This window comes from Somniosus microcephalus, unplaced genomic scaffold (assembly GCF_052327205.1).
Source record: "Somniosus microcephalus isolate GS21.2 unplaced genomic scaffold, FLI_Smic_1.0 unresolved_chr1, whole genome shotgun sequence".
Classification (NCBI taxonomy): domain Eukaryota; kingdom Metazoa; phylum Chordata; class Chondrichthyes; order Squaliformes; family Somniosidae; genus Somniosus; species Somniosus microcephalus.
In genome coordinates, this window is record NW_028225179.1 from 134,384,542 (window position 1) to 134,403,347 (window position 18,806).

Consider the following 18,806-nt stretch of genomic DNA (forward strand, 5'->3'; position numbering starts at 1 on the left):
GCTCCTACTGTGTTCTAATTCTGTTAGATTTCAGGAGATGGTTTTATTCCTGTTCCTGGCTGGGGTGGAGATCGCCTTTACAGAAGGTAAGTACTGTAGAAAATATAGGGACAGAGTGATCTCCTGGAAGAATTTCGATCGCCTAGATGGGTCGGAGAGGAATTTCCCAGATTTTTTTCTCCCAAATTGGCCATTGGGTCTTTATCTGGTTTTTCGCCTCTCCCGGGAGATCACATGGGTTCGGGTGGATGCAGAGTGATAGAAGATTTGAGGTTAGGATCAGATCAGCCATGATCTTATTGAATGGTGGAGCAGGCTCGAGGGGCCGATTGGCCTACTCCTGCTTCTATTTCTTATGTTCTTATGTTCTTATGTACTTTGTACATTGTGGAAATGTGAGATTTTGCCTCCCAGCCCGAGATTCAGGAGAGTTTTAAGTGAGGCATTAGAGAAGACCATACTGGGGGTCAGAGTAGTAGAGGAGACCCCAGTACCTAGAGGAGGAGCGGGGGCCTCTGTTATGAAGGGGGCCAGAAATCATGGTCAGGTAGAAGAAAGTTAATGGAGGAATTTCAAGTGTGGTATTTCCTGAAATACTACCCGTACCACGTGCTAGTGAGGAAACGGAGGGTAATTAGGCAGACCAACTTGGGCTTTGGTGTAAGGAATCAGTGTTTCCGTTCCTCAAACAGTGGGACACACAGAATCATAGGCAGAGGAGGTCAGTCGACCCATCGTGCCTGTGCCGGCTCCTTGGTAGAGTTATCCAATTAGCCCCACTACCCTGCTCTTTCCCCATCGCCCTTTAATGTATTTCCATTAAAGTATTTATACAATTCCCTTTTCAAAGTTACTGTTAAATCTGATTCCACCACCCTTTCAGACAGTGCTTTCCAGAATACGATAACTCAATGCCTCATTTTCTTTTCCCTCATGTCACCTCTGGTTCTTTAGCCAATCACCTTAAATCTGTGTCCTCTGGTTACCGACCCTTCTGCCACTGGAAACAGTTTCTCCTTATTTACTCTATGAAAACCGTTCATGATTTTGAACACCTCTATCAAACCTCCTCTTAACCTTCTCTGCTCTAAGGAGAACAACACCAGCTTCTCCAGCCTCTCCACATAACTGAAGTCCTTCATCCCTGGTACCATTCTAGTAAATCTCTTCTGCACCCTCTGTAAGGTCTTGACATCCTTCCTAAAGTGTGGTGCCCAGAATTGAACACAGTGCTCCAGCTGAGGCCTAACCAGTGTTTTGTAAAGGTTTAGCACAACCTCCTTGCTTCTGTACTCTATGCCTGTATTAATAAAACCAAGGATCCCGTACGCTTTTACAACAGCTTTCTCAACTTGTCCTGCCACCTTCAATGATTTATTTACACACCCCCCCAGGTCTTTGTGTTGCTGCAGCCCCTTTATAATTGTAGCATTTAGTTTGTATTGCCTCTCCTTATTCTTCCCACCAAAATCTATCATTTCACTCTTCTCTGAGTTAATCTTCATCTGTCCTTGTTCACCAGTCTGTCTATGTCCCCCTGAAGTTTATTACTATCCTTCTCATTGTTTTCCACATTTCCAAGTTTTGTGCTATCTGGAAACATTGAAATTATACCCCATATACCCAGGTCTAGGTCATTAATATATAAGAACCTTACATTTGTCATAAGTCTTTTTCTGTTTCATTTTCATCTCTATATTAAGTCATCCAGGGACCGAAGGTATGGTTGCTAAATTTGTTGATGATACAAAGATAGGTAGGAAAGTAAATTGGGAAGATGACATAAGGAGGCTACAACGGAATATAGATAGGTTAAGTGAGTGGGCAAAGATCTGGCAAATGGAGTATAATGTGGGAAAATGGGAAGTTGCCCATTTTGGCAGGAAGAATAAAAAAGAAGCACATTATCTAAATGGTGAGAGATTGCAGAGCTCTGAGATGCAGAGGGATCTGGATGTCCTAGTGCATGAATCGCAAAATGTCAGTATGCAGGTACAGCAAGTAATTAGGAGAGCTAATAGAATGTTATCCTTTATTGTGAGGGGAATTGAATACAAAAGTAGGGAGGTTATGCTCCAGTTATACAGGACATTGGTGAGACCACAGCTGGAGTACTGTATACAGTAGTGGTCTCCTTATTTAAGGAAGGATGTAAATCCATTGGAAGCAGTTCAGAGAAGGTTTACTAGACTAATACCAGGAATGGGCGGGTTGTCCTATGAGGAAAGGTTGGACAGGCTAGGCTTGTATCCACTGGAGTTTAGAAGAGTAAGAGGTGACTTGATTGAAACATATTAGATCCTGAGGGGTCTGGACAGGGTGGATGTGGAGAGGATGTTTCCTCTTGTGGGAGAATCTAGAACTAGGGGTCACTCTTTAAAAATAAGGGGTCACCCATTTAAGACAGAGGTGAGGAGAATGTTTTTCTCACAGAGGGTCGTGAGTCTTTGTAACTCTCTTCCTTTCAGAGGGCGGTGGAAGCAGAGTCTTTGAATATTTTTAAGGCAGAGGTAGATAGATTCTTGATAAGCAAGGGGGTGAAAGGTTATCGGGGGTAGGCGGGAATGTGGAGTAATCAGATTAGCCATGATCTTATTGAATGGCGGAGCAGGCTCGAGGGGCCAAGTGGCCTACTCCTGCTCCTAATTCGTATGTTCGTATGAGCTCTAGCTTTGGATGCCCTTCCTTTCCCCCTTGTGGCAATGTGCCTACTCTGTACCTGAACCATCTCCTCTTTGAAGGTCTCCCATTGGTCAATTACTGTTTTGCCTACCAATGTTTGATTCCAATCCACCTGGGCCAGATCCCTTTTAAACTCACTAAAATTAGCCCTCCTCCAGTTAAGTAGTTTTAGGCTTAATTGTTTCTTGTTCTTTTCCATAACTATTCTAAACCTGTTCATATTATGATCAATATTCCCCAAATGCCGCCCCCCCCCACCCCCACTGAAACATGCTCCACTTGCCCCACTTCATTCCCCAGAACTAGATCCAGCACTGCTACCTTCCTCATTGGGCTGGAAATACATTGATCTAGAAAGTTCTCTTGTACACGTTTCAGGAAATCCTCCCCCTCTTTGCCCTTTACACTGTTACTATCCCAATCTATATTAGGAAAATTGAATTTCCCCATTATCATTACTCTATATTTCTTGCATCCATCTGTAATTTGCCTGAAAATCTGCTCCTCTATCTCCTTTCCACTACTTTGTGGCCTATCATATACACCCACTAGCCAGTAATATTAAGTTCCCAATCCTCCACTTCTTTCACCCAGGTCTCTGTTATTGCCACTATTTCATAGTCCCAGGATAGAAATGCTTAAAATGATGAAAGGATGGGACAGGGTAGGTAGAAGCAGACTGTTTGCAGTGGTTGAGGGGTCAAGAACAAGGGGCGATAGATCAAAGATTAATGTAATAGATTTAGAACAGGGAGCAGGAGAAACCTCTTTACACAGAGAGTCATGAGGCTGTGGCATTCACTTGCAGGGTTAGTGGCTGAGGCAGAAACTATGTCAACATTCAAGGTTCGACTGGAGAGAGGGAGAGAGGAAGAAAAAGAGGTTGAAGGGATATGGGAACAGGACGGTTAAATGTGAACAGAATTATTGGTTTTGGTGGAGGGTAAATGCTGACATGGACTGATTTTGTCAACTGGTCTGAAAAGATGTTCACCGTATATTTTTCTCAAATTACTAATAAACTGACTACTGTACCTCAATATAAATCACATTTTTAAAGTTATTTTCTGTAAATTAAAATCGGGTTACTCACAGTCATATCCCCTGTAACTGGAGCAAACAGCATTTCTGGTAACTACAATTCGTTCTCAAGTGCCTCAACAGGTGCATTTCAAAAGTGAATTTATTTGAACGGGAATTTTAAATCTTGCACTCCTATCACTGGAAAACAGTTAATGTGTTCTCCTTGTATGGATATAGGAAAATTATATATTGGCCCAGAAATTCGGGTCTCCACGGGTGAGTACGCACGGGGTACTCACCCGTAGGCCCAATGGAAATGCTGGTTTCCTGCATGCATTGCGCATACGCGGGAAACCGGCACTGCCATTCCTCTGAACGAAGAGGTTCAGAGGTCGAACGCGTGCGCGGGAGAGGCTGTGCGTGCGCATCAAACTTACATTTTTTTTTACAGGCTTTCCTGGGATTGTAAGCCTGCAGGATTTAGAAATGTAAAAAGCAGGCGTAAGGCCTGCTTTTTACAAGATAAGTGGTGAATTCATTAAAATTAAAAAAAAATTTCCACAGGTTTATTATTTTTAAATACTTTAAAGCAAGGTAAGTTTATTTTTAGCCCCGATAGAATATAAAATTATTTTTTTCAAAAATTTAAATTATTGTTTAAAATAGTTATTTCATGTAATTTATAGTTTATTTTAAAAATGTGACTTTTTTTACATGTATTTGAAGATTTAGTGCTATTTTGGGGCTGTAGTATTTATAAGTCTTGACAGCTCTTCCTGTCATTCTTATGAATGGAGCATTCCCTGCTACCATTGGCTGCCCATGGCCCACGTGATCCCAGGGGACGCGTCGAACTAACTGCGCCCCTGGGATATGCAAGCACTGTGCGCCGGCAGCTGGACCAGGCCCCGGATCGGAATTCTACGGGGCCCTACAGCTCAACGGCCGGCGCGCAAGGTAGGTGCAGATCGGGGGCTTGCACCCGTGGGAAGCCCCTGACCCGAAATTCTGGGCCATTATTATGCATATATACATGGTAGAATTTACACAAATATATACAGCTTTCCAAACACTATAGAAGACAAAGCAGTCCGATTGATCAGCAGCCAATTCACCACCTTCAACATCCCCTCCCTCCCCCACCTTCAAAATCCCCTCCCTCCCCCACCATCAACATCCCCTCCCTCCCCCACCATCAACATCCCCTCCCTCCCCCACCATCAACATCCCCTCCCTCCCCCACCTTCAACATCCCCTCCCTCCCCCACCTTCAACATCCCCTCCCTCCCCCACCTTCAACATCCCCCCCCCACCTTCAACATCCCCTCCCTCCCCCACCTTCAACATCCCCTCCCTCCCCCACCTTCAAAATCCCCTCCCTCCCCCACCTTCAACATCCCCTCCCTCCCCCACCTTCAACATCCCCTCCCTCCCCCATCTTCAACATCCCCTCCCTCCCCACCTTCAACATCCCCTCCCTCCCCCACCTTCAACATCCCCCTCCCTCCCCCACCTTCAACAACCCCTCCCTACCCCACCTTCAAAATCCCCTCCCTCCCCCACCTTCAACATCCTCTCCCTCTCCCACCTTCAACATCCCCTCCCTCCCCACCTTCAACATCCCCTCCCTCCCCCACCTTCAACATCCCCTCCCTCCCCCACCTTCAACGTCCCCTCCCTCCCCCACCTTCAACATCCCCTCCCTCCCCCACCTTCAACATCCCCTCCCTCGCCCACCTTCAACATCCCCCTCCCTCCCCCACCTTCAACATCTCCTCCCTCCCTCCCCCACCTTCAACATCCCCTCCCTCCCCCACCTTCAACATCCCCTCCCGCCCCAGCTTCAACATCCCCTCCCTCCCCACCTTCAACATCCCCTCCCTCCCCCACCTTCAACATCCCCCTTCCTCCCCCACCTTCAACAACCCCTCCCTCCCCCACCTTCAAAATCCCCTCCCTCCCCCACCTTCAACATCCTCTCCCTCCCCCACCTTCAACATCCTCTCCCTCTCCCACCTTCAACATCCCCTCCCGCCCCACCTTCAACATCCCCTCCCTCCCCCACCTTCAACATCCCCTCCCTCCCCCACCTTCAACATCCCCTCCCTCCCCCACCTTCAACATCCCCTCCCTCCCCCTCCTTCAACATCCCCTCCCTCCCCACCTTCAAAATCCCCTCCCTCCCCCACCATCAACATCCCCTCCCTCCCCCTCCTTCAACATCCCCTCCCTCCCCCACCATCAACATCCCCTCCCTCCCCCACCATCAACATCCCCTCCCTCCCCCACCTTCAACATCCCCTCCCTCCCCCACCTTCAACATCCCCCCCCCACCTTCAACATCCCCTCCCTCCCCCACCTTCAACATCCCCTCCCTCCCCCTCCTTCAACATCCTCTCCCTCTCCCATCTTCAACATCCCCTCCCTCCCCACCTCAACATCCCTCCCTCCCCCACCATCAACATCCCCTCCCTCCCCCACCATCAACATCCCCTCCCTCCCCCACCATCAACATCCCCTCCCTCCCCCACCATCAACATCCCCTCCCTCCCCCACCTTCAACATCCCCTCCCTCCCCCACCTTCAACATCCCCCCCCCACCTTCAACATCCCCTCCCTCCCCCAACTTCAACATCCCCTCCCTCCCCCACCTTCAAAATCCCCTCCCTCCCCCACCTTCAACATCCCCTCCCTCCCCCACCTTCAACATCCCCTCCCTCTCCCATCTTCAACATCCCCTCCCTCCCCACCTTCAACATCCCCTCCCTCCCCCACCTTCAACATCCCCTCCCTCCCCACCTTCAACATCTACTCCCTCCCCCACCTTCAACATCCCCTCCCTCCCCCACCTTCAACATCCCCTCCCTCCCCCACCTTCAACATCCCCCTCCCTCCCCCACCTTCAACAACCCCTCCCTCCCCCACCTTCAAAATCCCCTCCCTCCCCCACCTTCAACATCCCCTCCCTCCCCACCTTCAACATCTACTCCCTCCCCCACCTTCAACATCCCCTCCCTCCCCCACCTTCAACATCCCCTCCCTCCCCCACCTTCAACATCCCCTCCCTCCCCCACCTTCAACATCCCCTCCCTCCCCCACCTTCAACGTCCCCTCCCTCCCCCACCTTCAACATCCCCTCCCTCCCCCACCTTCAACATCCCCTCCCTCCCCCACCTTCAACATCCCCTCCCTCGCCCACCTTCAACATCCCCCTCCCTCCCCCACCTTCAACATCTCCTCCCTCCCTCCCCCACCTTCAACATCCCCTCCCTCCCCCACCTTCAACATCCCCTCCCGCCCCACCTTCAACATCCCCTCCCTCCCCACCTTCAACATCCCCTCCCTCTCCCATCTTCAACATCCCCTCCCTCCCCACCTTCAACATCCCCTCCCTCCCCCACCTTCAACATCCCCCTTCCTCCCCCACCTTCAACAACCCCTCCCTCCCCCACCTTCAAAATCCCCTCCCTCCCCCACCTTCAACATCCTCTCCCTCCCCCACCTTCAACATCCTCTCCCTCTCCCACCTTCAACATCCCCTCCCGCCCCACCTTCAACATCCCCCTCCCTCCCCCACCTTCAACATCTCCTCCCTCCCTCCCCCACCTTCAACATCCCCTCCCTCCCCCACCTTCAACATCCCCTCCCGCCCCACCTTCAACATCCCCTCCCTCTCCCTCCTTCAACATCCTCTCCCTCTCCCATCTTCAACATCCCCTCCCTCCCCACCTTCAACATCCCCTCCCTCCCCCACCTTCAACATCCCCCTTCCTCCCCCACCTTCAACAACCCCTCCCTCCCCCACCTTCAAAATCCCCTCCCTCCCCCACCTTCAACATCCCCTCCCGCCCCACCTTCAACGTCCCCTCCCTCCCCCACCTTCAAATTAGTCATATAGGGCAGACAGTGTCCTTTCCCCCTCTGGGACTGGGCGGTGCAGTGGGTCAGACACTGTCCTTTCACCCTCTGGGACTGGGCGGTGCAGTGGGTCAGACACTGTCCTTTCCCCCTCTGGGACTGGGTGGTGCAGTGGGTCAGATACTGTTCTTTCCCCCTCTGAGACTGGGTGGTGCAGTGGGTCAGACACTGTCCTTTCCCCCTCTGGGACTGGGTGGTGCAGTGGGTCAGACACTGTCCTTTCCCCCTCTGGGACTGGGCGGTGCAGTGGGTCAGACACTGTCCTTTCCCCCTCTGGGACTGGGTGGTGCAGTGGGTCAGACACTGTCCGTTCCCCCTCTGGGACTAGGTTGTGCGGTGGGTCAGACACTGTCCGTTCCCCCTCTGGGACTGGGTGGTGCAGTGGGTCAGACACTGTCCTTTCCCCCTCTGGGACTGGGTGGTGCAGTGAGTCGCTTTCCTCCCTCGCCGCTCTCTGCAACTCTCCCCTCACCGCCCTCTGCAACTACCCCCTCACCGCCCTCTGCAACTCCCTCCTCACTGCCCTCTGGAACTCCCCATCACCATTCTCTGTAGCCGCCCCTCCACTGCCCTCTGCAGCCACTCCGCCCGCCCTCTGAAGCCACCCCCACCGCCATATGCAACTCCCATCTCACTGCCGTCAGCGCATTCTCTATACAGATATTGTCAAAGTGTTAACTGAATCTCAATTCCCCTTTATGCACTGAAATCAGGATAAATATCCCCCTCCCAGCGGCTGTACTATCTCAGTGAACCTCTCTCAATATCAACAAGTTTAACACAAGCCACAGATTAATCCAAGGAATTCAGGGACATTTCCTTCTTCTCGCTGGATGACTCAGTTGTGAAACGAGTACTGGGCACATGCCGATTATTTTGCTCGTGCCCCAGGCTGTTGAGTCCAGACACGCCCAGGTGAAGGATTTAACCCTTTAGTTGCCTCAGTGCCACCCCGCAGGATTAATGTATTGGGAAATGTTCTGGCGGCTGACTATTTTGCCGGTGGCCCAGGTTCTGAATCCAAACCCACCCAAGTGAAAGATTGAACCTTTACTGTGGGCTCAGGGCCACCCCGCAAGGTGCGTCCGCCCACTGGGCCAAATTGTCCACTTTGTTTTTTGCGCTGTTACTGAGATTTATCTTGTTAACGTGTGTATCGGTTTCTATTCTTGGAATTCACGAAAAAGTTAGGAATACAAGTTTCAGTTTTATTTTCCTGCGGTGGAGATTTGCCTCAGGAACTAATGCACCCGCTGCCCTTTGTAAGAATACACCGTTCACAGTAAACTTGATTGAACCTAAAGTGACCAAATTTAATGTACCGACAGGCTTTGAGGGCCTGGCTAAACATTTGTAAAATAAATGATGCGCTTGCAAGCTGTTGTTTTTCTACAAATGATAAGACTTGAAAATTCTGTGAGAACAAGGAGTCAACCCTCGGGTGTAAAAACAAGGACTTCTTCAGGCCTTGGTTCACCAAGTGTCAAAACAGATAGGAAAGTGAGAGAGAGACAACAAGGCTATTCACACAGTGAGGGACATGAATGCTGTGGGCCAGTTGACAGGTTTTGAGGTATAAAAGAGGCTGCAAATTGACCACTCGCTGCTGCAGTCGAGGGCAGCTTGGTCAGTTGCCAGTTAAATTCATCCGTCTGGTCACCGCCGAGCCGACCTCTCACTGGTGTTAGTACGTCTGTGATTGCTTTTGATCACTTGAGCTTAAAGTCAATGGTTATATTAGTGCCTGCTTACTTGTAATAAGTCAATGACTTGAGTACGAGTTGTTTTACTGTATGATCCGTGCGCGCTTACTTGTAATAAGTAAATGATAGAGTACGGGTTGTCATGTAATATTTTGTGTGCTTTTTTGCAACCTCTTGTTGATTTTAAATAAAGAATAGTTTACCCTGAAATCTTTTTCTCGAGTTGTCTGTTCCTCAGGTCTGAACTCGAAAACTGTCAGACAGAAGTTTAAAACAAACTGAATGTCTTATACCTTGTCCTTCTAGGCGGTAGAGGGTTTGGCAGGTGCTGTCAAAGAAGCCTTGGTGAGTTGCTGCATTGCATCTTGTAGATGGTACACACTGCAGCCACGGTGCGCCAGTGGTGGAGGAAGTGAATGTTTAACATAAGAACATAAGAAGTAGGAGCAGGATTAGGCCATACGGCCCCTCGGGCCTGCTCTGCCATTCAATAGGATCATGGTTGATCCGAATCTAGACTCACGTCCACTTCCTTGCCCTCTCCCCGTAACCCGGTGTATGGAGTGCCAATCAAGCGGGCTGCTTTGTCCTGGATGGTGTTGCGTTCCTTGTGTCTTGTATGAGCTGCATCCATCCAGGCAAGTGGGGAATATTATAAATGGTGGATAGGCTTTGGGAAGTCAGGTGGTGAGTCACTTGCAGCAGAATACCCAGCCTTCTGACCTGGTCCAGTTAAGTTTCTGGTCAATGGTGACCCCCCAGGATGTTGATGGTGGGGAATTGACGAAGATAATGCTGTTGAATGTCAAGGGGAGGTGGTTAGACTCTTTTGTTGGAGGTGGTCATTGTCTGGAACTTGTGTGGCGTGAATGTTACTTGCCACTTATCAGTCCAAGCCTGAATACTGAATGCTGCATGTGGGCATCGACTGCTTCATTATCTGAGGAGTTGCAAGTGGTTCTGAACAAGTTGAAATCATCAGTAAGCATCCCCACTTCTGACCTTATGATGGGGGAAGGTCATTGAAGATGGTTGGGCCTAGGACACTGCCCTGAGGAACTCCTACAGAGGTCCTGGGGCTGAGATAATTGGCCTCCAACAACCACGACCATCTTCCTTCCTGCTAGGTGTGACTCCAACCAGTGAAGAGTTGTTCACCGATTCCCATTGACTTCAGTTTTATTAGGGCTCCTTGATGCCACACTCGGTCATATACTGCCTTGATGTCAAGGGTAGTTGCTCTCACCTCACCTCTGGAATTTCGCTCTTTTCTCCATGTTTGGACCAAGGCTGTAATGAGGTCTGGAGCTGAGTGGTCCTGGCAAAACCGAATCGGAGCACTGGCGAGCAGGTTATTTGTGAGTAAGTGTTGCTTAATAGCACTATTGACAACACCGTCCATCAATTTCCTGATGTTTGAGAGTATGCTGATGGGGCGGTAATTGGTCCGATTGGACATGCCTGGGCAGTTTTACACTTTGTCAGGTAGATGCCCGTGTTGTAGCTGTACTGGAACAGGTTGGCCAAAGACGCGGCTAGTTTGGGAGCACAAGTCTTCAGCAATACAGTCGGGATGTTGTCAGGTCCCGCAGCCTTTGCTGTATCGAGTGCATTCAGCTATTTCTTGATATCATGTGGAGTGAATTGAATTGGCTAAAGACTGGCTTCTGTGATGGTGGGGAGCTCAGGAGGAGGCCGAGATGGATCATCCACTCAACACTTCAGGCTGAAGATGGTTGTAAACACTTCAGCCTTGTCTTTAGCACTCACATGCTATGCTCCGCCATCAATGAGGATGGGGATGTTCACAGAGCCTCCTCTTGACGTTAGTTGTTTAAATGTCCACCACAATTCACGACTGGATGTGGCAGGACTGCAGCTTTGCTCGAATCTGTTAGTTGTGGGATCGCTTCGCTCTGTCTACAGCATGCTGCTTTTACTAATTAGCATGTATGTAGTACCTTCCCCAGGTTGGCACCTCATTGTTAGGAATGCCTGGTGCTGGTCCTGGCATGTCATCTACACTTCTCATTGAAGCAGGGATGGTCCCCTGGCTTGATGGTAATGGTAGAGCGAGGGATATGCCAGGCCATGAGGTTACAGATTGTTTTTGTATACAATTCTGCTGCTGGTGATGGCCCACAGCCCCTCATGGATGCCCAGTTTTGAGCTGCTAAATCTGTTCTGAATCTATCCCATTTAGCACGGTGGTAGTGTCACATCACGATGGAGGGTGTCCTCAGTGTGAAGATGGGACTTTGATTCCACAAGGATTGTGCGGTGGTCACTCCTCCCACTACTGTCATGGACAGATGCATCTGCGACAGGTAGATTGGCAAGGATGTGGTCAAGTAGGTTTTCCCTCATGTTGGTTCTCAGACCACCTGCCATAGGCCAGTCTGGCAGCTATGTCCTTCAGGACTCAGCCAGCTCAGTTAGTAGTGGTGCTACTGAGCCACTCTTGGTGATGAACATTGAAGTCCCCACCCGAGAGTACATTCTGTGCCCTTGATACCCTCAGTGCTTCTTTCAAGTGGTGTTCAACATGGAGGAGAACTGATTCACCAGCTGAGGGAGGGTGGTAATCAGCAGGAGGTTTTCTTGACCTGAAGCCATGAGACTTCGTGGGAACCGGAGTCAATGTTGAGGACTCCCAGGACCATTCCCTCCCGACTGTATACCACTGTGCCACCACCTCTGGTGGATCTGTCCTGCCCGTGGGACAGGATATACTCAGAAATGGTAATGGAGTAGTCTAGGACGTTGACTGAAAGGCAATGTTCCCTCTATTTCATTTTTGGATGTTTGGCCCCTTTAATGGGCTGCATGGCCCATTGAACTTTCCACACGTGCGGTTTTTCCCCACAGTAAAGCTGGCAAGCGGCCTGCACGGGACCTCCAGCTTAACGGGAACATTGCTGAAAGCTATGATTCTGTGAGTATGACTATGTCAGACTGTTGTTCGGTTAGTCTCGTCTACAGGACAGCTTCCCAGCTGTTAGTAAGGAGGACTTTGGCGGGGGGGGGTTGTCGACTGGGTTCTTTCAGAGGGCAGTTAAGAATCAACCACATTGCTGTGTGTCTGGAGTCACATGTAGGCCTGACCGGGTAAGGATGGCAGATTTTCTTCCCTAAAGGACATTAGTGAATCAGATGGGCGTTTACATTAAAAAAAAATAGAAAAATAGGAGCAGGAGTAGGCCATTTAGCCCTTCGATATGATCATGGCTGATCCTCTATCTCAGAAAGTGTGAGGTTATGCACTTTGGCAAGAAAAATCATAGAGCAAGTTATTATCTTAATGGCAAGAAACTGGAAAGTACTGAAGTACAAAGGGATCTGGGGGTCCTGGTGCACGAAACTCAAAAAGTTAGTATGCAGGTGCAGCAAGTGGTCAAGAAGGCCAATGGAATGTTGGCTTTTATTGCTAGAGGGATAGAATATAAAAACAGGGAGGTATTGCTGCAGTTGTACAAGGTATTGGTGAGACCTCACCTGAAATACTGCATACAGTTTTGGTGTCCATACTTAAGAAAAGACATACTTGCTCTCGAGTCAGTACAAAGAAGGTTCACTCGGTTAATCCCGGGGATGAGGGGGTGGTCATATGAGGAGAGGTTGAGTAGATTGGGACTCTACTCATTGGAGTTCAGAAGAATGAGAGGCGATCTTATTGAAACATATAAGATTGTGAAGGGGCTTGATCGGGTGGATGCGGTGAGGATGTTCCCAATGATGGGTGAAACTAGAACTAAGGGGCATAATCTTAGAATAAGGGGCTGCTCTTTCAAAACTGAGATGAGGAGAAACTTCTTCACTCAGAGGGTGGTAGGTTTGTGGAATTTGCTGCCCCAGAAAGCTGTGGAAGCTACATCATTAAATAAATTTAAAACAGAAATAGATAGTTTCCTAGAAATAAAGGGAATTAAGGGTTACGGGGAGCGGGCAGGAAATTGGACGAGTCTAGGTTCGGAATGGTCATGGCCCTGTGGGTAGTGGAGCGGGCCCAGGGGCCGTGTAGCCTGGTTCTGCTCCTACTTCTTGTGTTCTAATTCTGTGTTAGATTTCAGGAGATGGTTTTATTCCTGTTCCTGGCTGGGGTGGAGATCGTCTTTACAGAAGGTAAATACTGTAGAAAATATAGGGACAGAGTGATCTCCTGGACGAGTTTCGATCGCCTAGATGGGTCGGAGAGGAATTTCCCAGATTTTTTCTCCCAAATTGGCCATTGGGTTTTTTATCTGGTTTTTCGCCTCTCCCGGGAGATCACATGGGTTCGGGTGGATGGAGAGTGATAGAAGATTTGAGGTTAGGATCAGATCAGCTATGATCTTATTGAATGGTGGAGCAGGCTCAAGGGGCAGATTGGCCTACTCCTACTCCTATTTCTTATGTTCCCGCTCTCTCCCCATAACCCTAGATGTCTTTTGTGTCTAGAAATCTATCTATCTCCTTCTTAAATATATTCAGTGACTTGGCCTCCACAGCCTTCTGTGGTAGAGAATTCCACAGGTTCACCACCCTCTGAGTGAAGAAATTTCTCCTCATCTCAGTCTTAATGTCCTACCTGTATCCTGAGACTGTGTCCCCTCGTTCTAGACCCCCCCAGCCAGGGGAAACATCCTCCCTGCATCCAGTCTGTCTAGCCCTGTCAAAATTTTATACGTTTCAATGAAATCCCCTCTCATTCTTCTAAACTCTAGTGAATACAGGCCTAGTCGACCCAATCTCTCCTCATAGGACAATCCCCCCATCCCAGGAATTGGTCTGGTCGCTGCACTCCCTCTGTGGCAAGTATATCCTTTCTTAGGTAAGGAGACCAGAACTGCACACAGTACTCCAAGTGTGGACACACCAAGGCTCTGTACAACTGTAGTAAAACATCCTTGCTCCTGTACTCAAATCCTCTTGCAATGAAGGCCAACATACCATTTGCCTTCCTAACTGCTTGCTGCACCTGCATGTTTGCTTTCAGTGACTGGTGTACAGGGATACCCAGATCCTTTGTACATCAGCATTTCCCAATCTAGCACCATTTAAATAATACTCTACCTTTGTTTTTCCTACCAAAGTGGATAACTTCATATTTATCCACGTTATACTGCATCTGCCGTGTATTTGCCCCCTCACTCAACTTGTCTAAATCGCCTTGAAGCCTCTTTGCATCCTCTTCACAACTCACAATCCCACCTAGTTTCGTGTCATCAGCAAACTTGGAAATATTACATTTTGTTCACTCATCCAAATCATTTATATATATTGTGAATAGCTCGGGCCGAAGCACTGATACCTGCGGTACCCCACTAGTCACCGCCTGCCACCCCGAAAAAGACCCATTTATTCCTACTCTGTTTCTTGTCTGTTAACCAATTTTCAATTCATGCCAGTATAGTACCCCCAATCCAATGTGCTTTTAATTTTGCACACTAACCTCTTATGTGGGAATTTATCAAATGCCTTCTGAAAATCCAAATACACCACATCTACTGGTTCTCCCTTGTCTATTCTACCAGTTACATCCTCAACAAACTCCAGTAGGTTTGTCAAACATGATTTCCCTTTCATAAATCCATGTTGACTTTGTCTAATAGAAACATAGAAGATAGGATCAGGAGTAGGTCATTCGGCCCCTCGAGCCCGCTCCGCCATTTAATGAAATCATAGCTGATCATCCAAATTCAGTACCCTGTCCCTGCATTCTCCCCATATCCCTTGATCCCTTTAGCCTCAAGAAATATATCCAACTCCTTCTTGAATATATTTAATGAATTGGCCTCAACTGCCCTGTGTGGCAGAGAATTGCACAGGTTCACCACTCTCTGGGTGAAGAAATTCCTCCTCATCTCAGTCCTAAATGGCTTACCCCTTATCCTTAGACTGTGACCCCTGGTTCTGGACTCCCCCGCCATCGGGAACATCCTTCCTGCATCTAGTCTGTCTAGTCCTGTTAGAATTTTATAAGTTTCAATGAGATCCCCTCTCATTCTTCTAAACTCTAGCGAATATAAGCCTAAACGACCCAATCTCTCTTCATATGTCATTCCTGCCATCCCAGGTATCAGTCTGGTGAATCTTCGCTGCACTCTCTCTATGGCAAGAACATCCTTCCTCAGATAAGACAACCAAAACTGCACACAATACTCAAGGTGTGGTCTCACCAACGCCCTGTACAACTGCAGCAAGACTTCCTTGCTCCTGTACTCAAATCATCTCGCTATGAAGGCCAACATACCATTTGCCTTCTTAACCGCCTGCTGCACCTGCATGCTTACCTTCAGCGACTGGTGCACAAGGATACCCAGGTCTCATTGCACTTTCCCTTTTCCTAATCGATTGCCATTCAGATAATAATCTGTCTTCCTGTTTTTGCCACCAAAGTGGCTAACCTCACATTTATCCATATTATACTGCAATACTGCATTTGCCATGCACCTGCCCAATTACCCAACCTGTCCTAATCGTACTGGAGTTTCTCTGCATCCTTCTCACAGCACACACGCCCACCCAGCTTTATGTCGTCTGCAAACTTGGAGATATTACATCTAGTTCCCTCGTGTAGATCATTTATATATATTGTGAATAGCTGGTGTCCTAGCACCGATCCCTGCGGTACACCACTAGTCACTGTCTGCCACTCGGAAAAAGACCCGTTTATTCCAACTCTTTGCTTCCTGTCTGCCAACCAGTTCTCTATCCAAGACAGTACCTTACCTCCAATCCCATGTGCTTTAACTTTACATACGAATCTCTTATGTGGGACCTTATCGAAAGCCTTCTGAAAGTCCAAATACACCACATCCACTGGTTCTCCCTTATCTATTCTACCAGTTACATCCTCAAAAAATTCCAGTAGATTAGTCAAGTATGATTTACCTTTTGTAAATCCATGTTGACTTTGTCCGATCCTGTCACTGTTTTCCAAGTGCTCTGCTATTACATCTTTTATAATGGACTCTAGCATTTTCCCCACTACAGATGTCAGGCTTACCGGTCTATAATTCCCCGTTTTCTCTCTACCACCCTTCTTAAATAGTGGGGTTACATTAGCTATCCTCCAATCCATGGGAACTGTTCCAGAGTCTATAGAATTTTGGAACATGACCAGCAATGCATCTACTATTTCTAGGGCCACTTCCTTAAGTACCCTAGGATGTAGATTATCAGGCCCTGGGGATTTATCGGCCTTCAATCCCGTCAATTTCCCTAACACCATTTCCCTACAAATACTGATTTCATTCAGTTCACCCCTTTCATTAGACCCTATGTTCCCCGACATCTCTGGGAGGTTATTTGTGTCCTCCTTGGTGAAGACAGAATCAAAGTATGTATTTAATTGGTCTGCCATTTCTTTGTTCCCCATTATAAATTCCCCTGATTCTGACTGCAAGGGACCTACGCTTGACTTCACCAATCATTTTCTTTTCACATATCTATAGAAGCTTTTACAGTCAGTTTTTATGTTCCCTGCAAGCTTACTCTCAATCTATTTTCCCCCTCTTAATTAATCCTTTTGTCCTCCTTTGCTGAATCCTAAACTGCTCCCAATCCAGAGGTTTGCTGCTTTTTCTGGCCAAATTATATGTCCTCTCCTTGGATCTTATGCTATCCCTAATTCCCCTTGTGAGCCACGGTTGAGTCACCTTTTTTGTTTTATTTTTATGCCAAACAGGGATGAACAAATTCTGTAGTTCATCCATGCAATCTTTAAATGTTTGCCATTGTTTATCCACCATCAACCGTTTAAGTAACATTCCCCAATCAATCCTACCCAACTCGCGCCTCAGACCATCGTAGCTTCCTTTATTTAAATTCAGGACCCTAGTCTTTGAGTCAACTACTTCACTCTCCATCTTAATGAAGAATTCTATATTATGATCGCTCCGCCCCAAGGGGCCTCGAACAACAAGATTGCTAATTAATCCTTTCTCATTACAATCCCGTTAATATTTTCTAAGTGTCCTGACATCACATCCTTTATAATAGACTCTAGCATTTTCCCTACTATTGATGTTAAGCTAACTGGTCTGTAGTTCCATTTTCGCTCTCCCTCCTTTTTTAAATAGTGGGGTAACATTTGCCACCCTCCAATCTGCAGGAACTGTTCGATAATCTATAGAATTTTGGAAGGTGACAACCAATGCATCCACTATTTCCATGGCTACCTCTTTTAGTACTCTGGGACACAGATCATCAGGCCCTGGGGATTTATCAGCTTTCAGTCCCATTAATTTCTCCCGCACTATTTTTTTTACTAATACTAATTTCCTTTAATTCCTCCTTCTCACTAAACCCTTGGTCCCCTAGCATTTCTGGGAAGTTATTTGTGTCCTCTTCCTTGAAGACTGAACCAAAGTATTTGTTTAATTGCTCTGCCATTTCCTTGTCCCACATTATAAATTCTCCCATTTCTAACTGTTGTCTTCACTAATCTTTTTCTTTATACATACTTGTAGAAGCTTTTACAATCCGCTTTTATGTTCCTTGCAAGTTTACTCTCATACTCTATTTTTCCCCTCTTAATCAATCTCTTGGTCCTTTTTTGCTGAACTCTAAACTGCTCCCAATCCTCAGGCTTGCTACTTTTTCTGGTAACTTTATATGACTCCTCTTTGGATCTAATATTACCCTTAATTTCTTTTGTTAGCCATGGTTGGGCCGCTTTTCCTTTTGTGTTTTTGTGCCAGAAACGAATGTATAACTCACAGAATCATAGAAAGTTACAGCACGGAAGGAGGCCATTTCGGCCCATCGACTCCGCGCCGGCCAACAAAGAACTACCTGGCCTAATCCCACTTCCCAGCTCTTCGTCCGTAGCAATACAGATTAGAGCATCCCAAGGGCACATCCAAGTACTTTTTAAATGTGGTTAGGGTTCCTGCCTCTACCACCCTTACAGGCAGTGAGTTCCAAACCCCCACAACCTTCTGGGTGAAGAAATTTCCCCTCAAATCCCATCTAAACCTTCCACCAATTACTTTAAATCTGTGCCCCATGGTTTTTGACCCCCGGCTAAGGCAAATAGGTCCTTATCTATGCCCCTCATAATTTTATACACCTCAATAAGGTCTCCACTCGGCCTCCTCTGTTCCAAGGAAAACAGACCCAGCCTATCCGGTCTTTCCTCATAGCTAAGATTCTCTACTCCCAGCAACATCCTTGTAAATCTCCTCTGTACCCTCTCTAGTGTAATCACATCTTTCCTGTAATATGGTGACCAGAACTGCACACAGTACTCTAGCTGAGGCCTAACTAGTGTTTTATACATTTGAAGCATAACCCGCCCTGCTCTTGTATTCTATGCCATGGGTAATAAAGGCAAGCATTCCGTATGCCTTCTTAACTACCTTATCTACTTGGCCTGCTACTTTCAGGGATCTGTGGATATGCACTCCAAGTTCCCTTTGTTCCTCTGCACTACCCAGTGTCCTACCATTTAATGTGTATTTCCTTTCCTTGTTAGCCCTTCCCAAATGCATTACC